We start from the raw sequence: 10,753 nt of genomic DNA, 5'->3' as shown, positions 1-10,753 counted from the left end.
CACAGCAGATGGTGACTGCAGGCATGAAATTAAAAGACGCTTACTCCTTGGAAGGAAAGTTATGACCAACCTAAATAGCATATTCAAAAGCAGAGACATTACTTTGCCAACTTGGTCCGTCTAATCAAGGCTATGGTTTTTCCAGTGGTCATGTATGGATGCGAAAGTTGGATTGTGAAGAAAGCTGAGCTCTGAAGAACTGATGCTTTTGAACTGCGGTGTTGGAGAAGACTCTAGAGAGTCGCTTGGACTGCAAGGAGATCCAACCAGCCCATTCTGAAGGAGATCAGCCCTGGATGTTCTTTGGAAGGAATGATGCTAAAGCTGAAACTCCAGTACTTTGGCCACCTCATGCGAAGAGTTGACTCATTGGAAAAGACTCTGATGGTGGGAGGGATTGGGGGCAGGAGGAGAAGGGGACGACCGAGGATGAGATGGCTGGATGGCGTCACTGACTCGATGGACGTGAGTCTGAGTGAACTCCGGGAGTTGGTGATGGACAGGGAGGCCTGGCGTGCTGCGATTCATGGGGTCGCAGAGTCGGACACGACTGAGCGACTGATCTGAACCTGAGCATGGCCCCACCCATCAGAACAAGACCCAGTTTTCCCCTCTGTCATTCTCTCCCATCAGGAAGCTTCCATCAGCCTCTTATCCTTCTCCATCAGAGGGCAGACAGACTGAAAACCACAGTCACAGAAAACTAACCAATCTGATCACATGGACCACAGCCTTGTCTAACTCAATGAAACTATGAGCCATGCCATGTGGGGCCAGCCAAGACAGGTGGGTCATTGTGGAGAGGTCTGACAGAATGTGGTCCACTGGAGAAGGGAATGGCAAACCACTTCAGCATTCTTGCCTTGAGAACCCCATGAACAGCATGAAAAGCCAAAAGGATAGGATACTGAAAGAGGAACTCCCCAGGTTGGTAGGTTTCCAATATGCTACTGGAGATCAGTGGAGAAATAACTCCAGAAAGAATGAAGGGATGGAGCCAAAGCAAAAGCAACACCCAGCTGTGGATGTGACTGGTGATAGAAGCAAGATCCGATGCTGTAAACAGCAATATTGCATAGGAACCTGGAATGTTACATCCATGAAACAAGGCAAATTGGAAGCGGTCAAACGGGAGATGGCAAGAGTGAATATCAACATTTTGGGAAACAGCTAACTAAAATGAACTGGAATGGGTGAATTTAACTCAGATGGCCATTATATCTACTACTGTGGGCAGGAATCCCTCAGAAGAAATGGAGTAGCCATCATGGTCAGCAAAAGAGTCCGAAATGCAGTGCTTGGATGCAATCTCAAAAACAATGGAATGATCTCTGTTTGTTTCTAAGGCAAACCATTCAATATCACGGTAATCCAAGTCTATGCCCCAACCAGTAATGCTGAAGAAGCTGAAGTTGAACAGTTCTATGAAGACCTACAAGACCTTTTAGAACTAACACCCAAAAAATATGTCCTTTTCATTATAGAGGACTGGAATGCAAAAGTAGGAAGTCAAGAAACACCTGGAATAACACGCTAATTTGGCCTTGGAATACGGAATGAAGCAGGGCAAAGACTAATAGAGTTTTCCCAAGAAAATGCACTGGTCATAGCAAATACCTTCTTCCAACAACACAAGAGAAGACTCTACACATGGACATCACCAGATGGTCAACACCGAAATCAGATTGATTATATTCTTTGCAGCCAAAGGTGGAGAAGCTCTATACAGTCAACAAAAACGAGACCAGGAGCTGACTGTGGCTCAGATCATGAACTCCTTATTGCCAGATTCAGACTTAAATTGAAGAAAGTAGGGGAAACCACTCGACCATTCAGGTATGACCTAAATCAAATCCCTTATGATTATACAGTGGAAGTGAGAAATAGATTTAAGGGCCTAGATCTGATAGATAGAGTGCCTGATGAACTATGGATGGAGGTTCACGACATTGTACAGGAGACAGGGATCAAGACCAATGCAAAAAAAGCAAAATGGCTGCCTGAGGAGGCCTTTAAAATAGCTGTGAAAAGAAGAGAAGTGAAAGGCAAAAGAGAAAAGGAATGATATACCCATTTGAATTCAGAGTTCCAAAGAATATCAAAGAGAGATAAGAAAGCCTTCCTCAGTGATCAGTGCAAAGAAATAGTGGAAAACAATAGAATGGGAGAGACTAGAGATCTCTTCATTAAAATGAAAGACACCAAGGGAACATTTCATGCAAAGATGGGCTCGATAAAGGACAGAAATGGTCTGGACCTATCAGAAGCAGAAGATATTAAGAGGTAGAAAGAATCCACGAAGAACTATACAGAAAAGACCTTAATGACCCAGATAACCGTGATGGTATGATCACTCACCTAGAGCCAGACATCCTGGAATGTGAAGTCATGTGGGCCTTAGGAAGCATCACTACAAACAAAGCTAGTGACGGTGATGGAATTCCGGTGAGCTATTCCAAATCCTAAAAGATGATGCTGTGAAAGTGCTGCACTCAATATGCTAGCAAATCTGGAAAACTCAGCAGTGGCCACAGGACTGGAAAAGATCAATTTTCATTCCAATCCCAAAGAAAGGCAATGCCAAAGAATGCTCAAACTACCGCACAATTGCCCTCATCTCACATGCTAGTAAAGTAATGCTCAAAATTCTCCAAGCCACGCTTCGACAGTACGTGAACTGTGAACTTCCAGATGTTCAAGCTGGATTTAGAAAAGACAGAGGAATCAGAGATCAAATTGCCAACATTCGTTGGATCATCAAAAAAGCAAGAGAGTTCCAGAAAAACATCTACTTCTTCTTTATTGACTATGCCAAAGCCTTTGACTGTGTGGATCACAACAAACTGTTGAAAATTCTGAGAGAGATGGGAATACCAGAAACACCTGACCTGCCTCCTGAGAAATCAGTATGCAGGTCAGGAAGCAACAGTTAGAACTGGACATGGAACAACAGACTGGTTCCAAATAGGAAAAGGAGTACATCAAGGCTGTATATTGTCACCCTGCTTATTTAATTTATATGCAAAGTACATCATGAGAAATGCTGGGCTGGAGGAAGCACAAGCTGGAATCAAGATTGCTGGGAGAAATATCAATAACCTCAGATATGCAGGTGACACCACCCTTGTAGCAGAAAGTGAAGAGGAGCTAAAAAGCCTCTTGATGAAAGTGAAAGAGGAGAGTGAAGAATTTGGCTTAAAACTCAACATTCAGAAAACTAAGATCATGGCATCTGGTCCCATCACTTCATGGCAAATAGATGGAAAAACAATGGAAACAGTGAGAGACTTTACTTTCTTGGGCTCCAAAATCACTGCAGATGGTGACTGCAGCCATGAAATTAAGATGCTTACTCCTTGGAAGGAAAATTATGACCAACGTAGATAGCATATTAAAATGCAGAGGCATTACTTTGCCAACAAAGATCTGTCTAGTCAAGGCTATGGTTCTTCCACAGTAGTCATGTATGGATGTGAGTGTTGGGCTATAAAGAAAGCTGAGCACCAAAGAATTGATGCTTTTGTACTGTGGTATTGGAGCAGACTCTTGAGAGTCCCTTGGACTGCAAGGGGATCCAACCATTCCACCCTAAAGGAGATCAGTCCTGAGTGTTCATTGGAAGGACTGATGCTGAAGCTGAAACTCCAATACTTTGGCCACCTGATGCGAAGAGGTGACTCATTTGAAAAGACCCTGATGCTGGGAAAGATTGAAGGTTGGAGAAGGGGACGACAGAGGGTGAGACGGTTGGATGGCATCACCGACTTGATGGACGTGAGTCTGAGTGAACTCCAGGCGCTGGTGATGGACAGGGGGGCCTGGTGTGCTGCGGTTCGTGGGGTCGCAGAGTCAGACACGACTGAGCGACTGAACTGAACTGAAAAGCTGAACATGTACACACACTACGACTCAGCAGTTCTGTAAGTAGGCATATAATCAGGAGAAATTCTTGTGCATTTTCATTATAAAACATATACCAGAAATGCTTAAAGCAGCCCTGCTTCTCACAGCAAAAATATGTGGACGAACACAAACACCTGTCATCTGTGGGAAGGGATGAGTAAGACAGAGCTCAGACACTAGACAGCAGCGAAGGTGAATGGACCAGAGGCCTGTACATCAAGACAGCATGTCCCTAAGGCATACGGCTGCAGGAAACAAGGGACAGAAGACTGTTCATACTAGTATTCCATCGGTGTCAGGTTTAAAAACAGATAGTTCAGTTCAGTTCAGTTCAGTTCAGTCGCTCAGTCGTGTCCGACTCTTTGCAACCCCATGAATCGCAGCACGCCAGGCCTCCCTGTCCATCACCAACTGCCGGAGTTCACTCAGACTCATGTCCATCGAGTCGGTGATGCCATCCAGCCATCTCATCGTCTGTCGCCCCCTTCTCCTCCTGCCCCCAATCCCTCCCAGCATCAGAGTCTTTTCAGGATCTAGCAATTCCATTCCCAGATACAAAACTAAAAGAAACAAAAACACCGTTTTGAAAAGATGCTTGTGTTCATCGTTCACAGCAGTGCTATTTACAGTTGCCAAGGCATGGAAGCGAGCTCAGTGCCCACCAGCAGATGAGTGGGTTAAGAGGAAGGTGGTGTGTGTGGGGGGGGAGTGTATCTATATGCTGCTCTTTTGTTTAGTTGCTAAATTATGTTTCAACTCTTTTGTGACTCCATCAACTGTGGCCCGCCACGCTCCTGTGTCCTTGGGATTTCCCAGGCAAGAATATCGGATTGGGTAGACATTTCCCTCTCCAGGGGAGCTTCCCAATTCAGGGATTGAACCCTCATGTCATGCCTTGGCAGGAGGATTCTTTATCACTGAGCTTATGTATAAGGCTTCCTTGGTGGCTACAGGGCTATGGCCTCACATGTAATGCTTATATATATACATGGCTTATTGTATATATAGGGCTTGTAAATATATATAGCCTATGTAGGGAAAAAGAAGGAAATTTTGCCACTTGCAGCTGCATGTACGGATTTGGAGAGTATTATGCTAAGTGATAGGATTACCAGGCCACCTGACCTGCCTCTTGAGAAATGTGAGTGCAGGTCAGGAAGCAACAGTTAGAACTGGACAGGGAACAACAGACTGGTTCTAAATAGAAAAAGGAGTATGTAAAGGCTGTATATTGTCACCCTGCTTATTTAATTTATATGCAGAGTACGTCATGAGAAACGCTGGGCTGGATGAAGGGCAAGCTGGAATCAAGATTGCCAGGAGAAATATCAATAACCTCAGATATGATATGCAGATGACACTACCCTGATGGCAGAAACTGAAGAAGAACTAAAGAGCCTCTTGGTGAAAGTGAAAGAGGAGAGTGAAACAGTTGGTTTAAAGCTCAACATTCAGAAAACTAACATCACGGCATTTGGTCCCATCGCTTCATGGGAAATAGATGGGGAAACAGTGGAAACAGAGAGAGACTTAATTTGTGGGAGCTCCAAAACCACTGCAGATGGTGACTGCAGCCATGAAATTAAAAGATGTTTGCTCCTTCAAAGAAAAGCAATAACCAACCTAGACAGCATACTCAAAAGCAGAGACCTTACTTTGTCAACAAAGGTCCATGTAGTCAAAGCTATGGTTTCTCCAATGGTCATGTATGGAGTGAGAGTTGGACTGTGAAGAAGGCTGAGCACCAAGGAATTGATGCTTTTCAACTGTGGTGTTGGAGAAGACTCTTGAGAGTCCCTTGGACTGCAAGGAGATCCAACCAGTCCATCCTAAAGGAGATCAGCCCTGGGTGTTCAATGGAAGGAGTGATGTTGAAGCTGAAACTCCAATACTCTGGCCGCCTGATGCGAAGAGCTGACTCACTTGAAAAGACCCTGATGTTGGGAAGGATTGAGGGCAGGATGAGAAGGGGACAACAGAGGATGAGATGGTTGGATGGCATCACCAAAGAGTCGCAAAGCGTCGGACACGACTGAGCAACTAAGCTGAACTGAGGCTAAGTGAAATAAGTCAGACAGAACGACAAAGACTGTATGGTATCACTTTTATGTGGAGTCTTAAAAATACAACAAACTGCTGAATATCACAAAAACGTGGCAGACTCGCAGACAGAGACAGAGGACAAGCCGGAGGTCACCACTGGGATAGGGCAGCGGGGGCCGCCGCGGGGCTGGGAGAGAGGACGTTGCGAAGCTTTGAGTGTAAAACACTCAAGGATGCGTTGAATAACATAAGGAACAAAGCCAATACTCTGTAATGACTGTTAAACCATTATAACATTTATAACATTTAGAACTGATGGCAAAGCTATTTAAAATGAAGCAAGGAGTGATTATACAAAATTTGGGGTAGTGCTTACCTCTTGTTGGGGAGAAAACATGGGTGAAATTAGAGAGGAACACAGGAATGTCCTTAGGTCGCGACGTTTGACACGTCATCTGTGGAACACCAGCATGTGTGTCCCCTGGGAGCTAGTTAGAAGCAGAGTCTCAGGCTGTTCCCCAAATCTGCCGAACCATAATTTGTATTTTAACCTGATCGTCAGATGATTCACACGCACATTAAAGATACTTGTAAGTTTCTATTTTAAGATAGATGGTGCATAAATGTGTGTTTGTTTCAGCAATATTCCTTAAATGGTGTAGATTTGCACGGGTGGATGTTGAGGCAGGGTGCAGGGGGGATACTATTAAACTATGACTACTCAGAATTGACACAGAGAGTCTTGCCATCTAGCAGAAAAGGATCTCAAATGCGACTTGCCCAATAATATGTACGGTATGACACCAGGCAGCTTGGGACTGATCACAGTTCTGCCTCCTTCTAGCTGAATGATCTTAGGGATTTGTGCCTCAGATTTTTCATCTGTGAAATGAGAATAGTAATAGAACTTAATATTGGTATTGAGGAGCTACACAGACTTAATACGGGTATCAATGAAACAGTTAAGACATTGCTTGGCACACGTAAATGCTCAATAATCACCACCTACTATTATTATCTATGGATTCATAACTGCACTAAAATAGAGCAATACAGGTTTGCGCAGAGAAATTATCCAGGACTTGGAAATACTGGAAAAAGGGGAGCAGCATGTCTTTTCAGGGTCATTCTAAGGCTTACTCTAAATCCTTGGGCAGCCAAGGATTTATTTAGGAAAATGAACCTGGTCTGACTGTTCACGATTGATTAAAGTTCCAGACTTAGTGAAGTTATGTGTTACTCATAGAGTTTTGTCCAGTAGAAATGGAAACAGTATGTGTCTTATAGAAAAATATCACCCAGAGTTTACATTTTACTGCCATATAGCACAAGAACCACTCGGCTATCTAACCCAACAATCTTCTCTACATTCTAAACTTTCTTTCATTGAGTTGATGAAGTTTCTTTTGTTAATTGTATTGAGTTCACTGCCTACAGTTATCTTTCAAATGCTCCTTGAATTAGCCTTAATTGCTTACTGTTTTCTTCCTTGATAAATTGCATAACCTCTTTGATGTGTTTCTCTCACATTTGTAGAAGTCACAGGTTTCAGTTTTTGAAAACCGGGTTTTCATAGACTAAAGGATACAAGCCAAGTCTATGATAATGATTGTCTCTAAAGAAAGAGAGGTTTGGAACTAGGATAAGATCACATGGGGATTTCAGTGACCTTTAATGTATTATTTCTCTGATTTAAAAAAGAGAGAGAGATCTGTGATGTATGGCAGAAACCAACACATTATAAACCAATTATTGTCCAGTTAAAAAGAAAAAGGAAAAAATCTGAAGGGGCTTCCTTGGTGGCTCAGTGGTAAAGAATCTGCCTGCCAATGCAGGAGACACAGGTCTGATCCCTGGTCCAGGAGGTCCCCGTGGGCCGTGGAGCAATTGAGCCGCCTGAGCCCGCTCGCTGGAGCCTGGTAGCTGCAGCTGCTGACGTCCACGTGCCTGCGGCCCGTGATCCCCAGAAGAGAAGCCGCCGCAGTAAGAAATCCGCATGCTGCAGGGGGGACTCGTGCCTGCTCGCTCTAGCGAGGGGAAGGCCCCAGCAGCAGGGAAGACCCAACACCGCCAACAGTAAAGAAAGAAAGAAACTTACAAAACACATAAAATGTTTACAAAAAGATCTGAAGCATAGATAGCACAAGCAGCTACAGTTACCAAGCCAAAATAGTGGGCATACGGTATCATATTCGTCTCTGGGTGTTTCTAAGTTTTCCCAAAAGTGAAGCGGTAAAGTACCTAAGCAACTTTAAGGGCAAGATAGAAAGTACCATGCAGTCATTAATCCCAAATTATTGATCCCACACCATTTAAGAGGATGGAGGCTATGTCTAAAGATTGTACACTGGGGGCCCAGGAGATATGGGTTAAAGCTTTGAGTCCAAAATTAATTAGCTGTGTGACCTTGGGTAAGAAACTTCCTTTCTTTGAATATCAGTTTTGTTGTCTGTAAGATAAATAGTGAAAAATTATTTTCTTTACTTCACCTTACTTATGAATTTTGAACTGTAAACTGCCGGGGGCCAGCGTGAGGAACTCCGCCCATGGCAAAGGTCATGAGGAAGGAGGCTTGGCATACGCAAAGGCGTGATCAAGCCTCAGGAAACCCCCTGTTCCTGAGCATCTAACCCCAAAACCAGAGTCTGTTTTCTGCTCTCACCTACACCTCTGACTTTACGGGGGCTCTCCCCCATAACCGTTTCTCTCGGAGAAGGAGTAAACGTGCAGCTCCAAGCCAATAAAAATTCCTGGGCGTGACAAGAGTGTTTCAGCTTACGGACTCCTCTGAAGGTTATCTAGCCCACCTGTATAGGTTCGTCCGGCCACATGTGATTGTTTACAGCCTCCCAATCTGAGAGGCACTGAGATGTTTTAAACTTACTAAAGGCAAATTCTTTTGGGGAGTTAGAAATTATTAGTATAGTGGGTTGGTTAGGAATTATATTAGTGAAGGGTTTTTCATTTGTTGTCAATAATTGCTGCTAATTCCCTGCTCTGGGTGGGACAAGGATGTCTCAGGTCATACCTCTCTGCTGACAGACTAGCTTGTGTGACAGGATTATCCATACTCCTGCCACATGATTGTTTACTACCTCTTAACCATAAACAGCACAGAGTTTTGGAGTATTTTGAGAGTCTTAATTAGCATAGGGCTTTTTCCTCTTGTTGAGTCAATGATTGCCGCCAGGCCTCCATATCCTTAGGCACTTGGGAATATATTAATCAATGTATTTGGACTATAGAAAAGGAAATATGGTAGTTTTTGATGTTAGCAATACTAGGCTTTTCGAGTTAATGGATTTTCCCTTTTGTAATAGATCACTGTACTTTGTTATAAATCACTGTGTCCTTGCTATGTGAAAATGTAACTTTATCATAGCTTAAGACCAAATAGATCTTAAGGGGAGCATTGGTGAAAGGATTTTCATTTGTTGGGCTGATGTTTGCTGCTAAATCTCCATGTTCCCTACCCTTATAATGAATATAACTAACATATAGGATAAATAAGCATTAACCTTTAAGCATATAGGAGAAATAAGTATTAACCTTTAAGACTAATCATGTTAACCTTGGGTTAAATAAATTCCTTTCTTGATTGTAACTCACTACACCCTCACCCTATAGGAATGTAACTTTATTTGGAGGGTGGTGCCTGGTTTAAGAAAAAACACCCTTGGAAGAAACAAGTTTTTTGGTTATCAGAAAGAAAGGATCATAAAATGTCAGCAGGTCTCACTCATGGCCAGAAGATGATGTACCTTTTTTTATACATTTATGTGAAGCACCTGATTTTGATAAAAGTCAGGACTGCTGACCCCCGCGTGACTCTGTATTCATCCCTATGTGTAACAAAAGGTATATAAGCAAACCCAAAAATAAAGAAATCGGATCAGTTTCCGGAAAGACTGATTCCCCCATGTCGCTTCTTTCTTGCTCCCGTTTTTCTGGCTGAATTCCCATCTGGAGCATGGATGCTATTCCACGTAATCCAAGTTATTCAGCCTCTTTTTCTCCACTAATCTTCCTACTACACTATCCATTTCTAATCTCTCTATATCTGTGATTAAATATGTATTTTTCCAAAGACGCCAACTCCGTCCCCACCTTCGAATCACCCTGGATCCACCGGGGCTGGACCCCGGCAGTAAACGGAGTGAAAAGTATTGCAAGAGAGTTTTTTCTGCGGTGCTTCAGAGCTCTTTAAAATTAGTATTAACGCGCACTCCCATGTTTACGGAAGCATCTCCCAGAATAGCCCTATGTGGGGACAACCTGAGTGTCCGCCACCGGAGGAGAGGATGCGGAACACGTGGTGTGTATATTCAACGGGGTGTTCTCCAGCCGTGAGAAAGGCCACCCTGCCATTTGCAGCAACACAGAGGGACTCTGAGAGCAGGCAGCTAAGGGGGAGGAGCTAGAGACACACAAGCACCACGTGATACCACTTTTGCGAAGAATCTAAAAAAACGTCTGAACTCTTAAAAGCAGAGGGAAATGGTGGTGGCCAGGCACTGGGAAGCGAGAGACAGGTCTGATGCTGTTAAGGGTGCAAACTTGCAGCAGACAGTAACTCCTAGAGATCTAATGCAAAACCAGTGGATGCAGACAGGACTCTTACAGTCATCAAACTTTAACAGACCCTGTGTGCATTTGTCTTAGTCACTCAGCCTTGTCCATCTGTTTGCGACACTGTGGACTGTAGCTCACCAGGCTCCCCTGTCCACAGGATTCTCCAGGCAAGAATACTGGAGTGGGTTGACGTGCCCTTCCCCAGGGGACCTTCCTGACCAGGGATAGAACCCAG

Source organism: Ovis aries, chromosome 15 (assembly GCF_016772045.2).
Source record: "Ovis aries strain OAR_USU_Benz2616 breed Rambouillet chromosome 15, ARS-UI_Ramb_v3.0, whole genome shotgun sequence".
NCBI classification, from domain to species: Eukaryota; Metazoa; Chordata; class Mammalia; order Artiodactyla; family Bovidae; genus Ovis; species Ovis aries.
The sequence above is the reverse complement of the archived record's forward strand: the minus strand, read 5'-3'. Positions refer to the sequence as shown.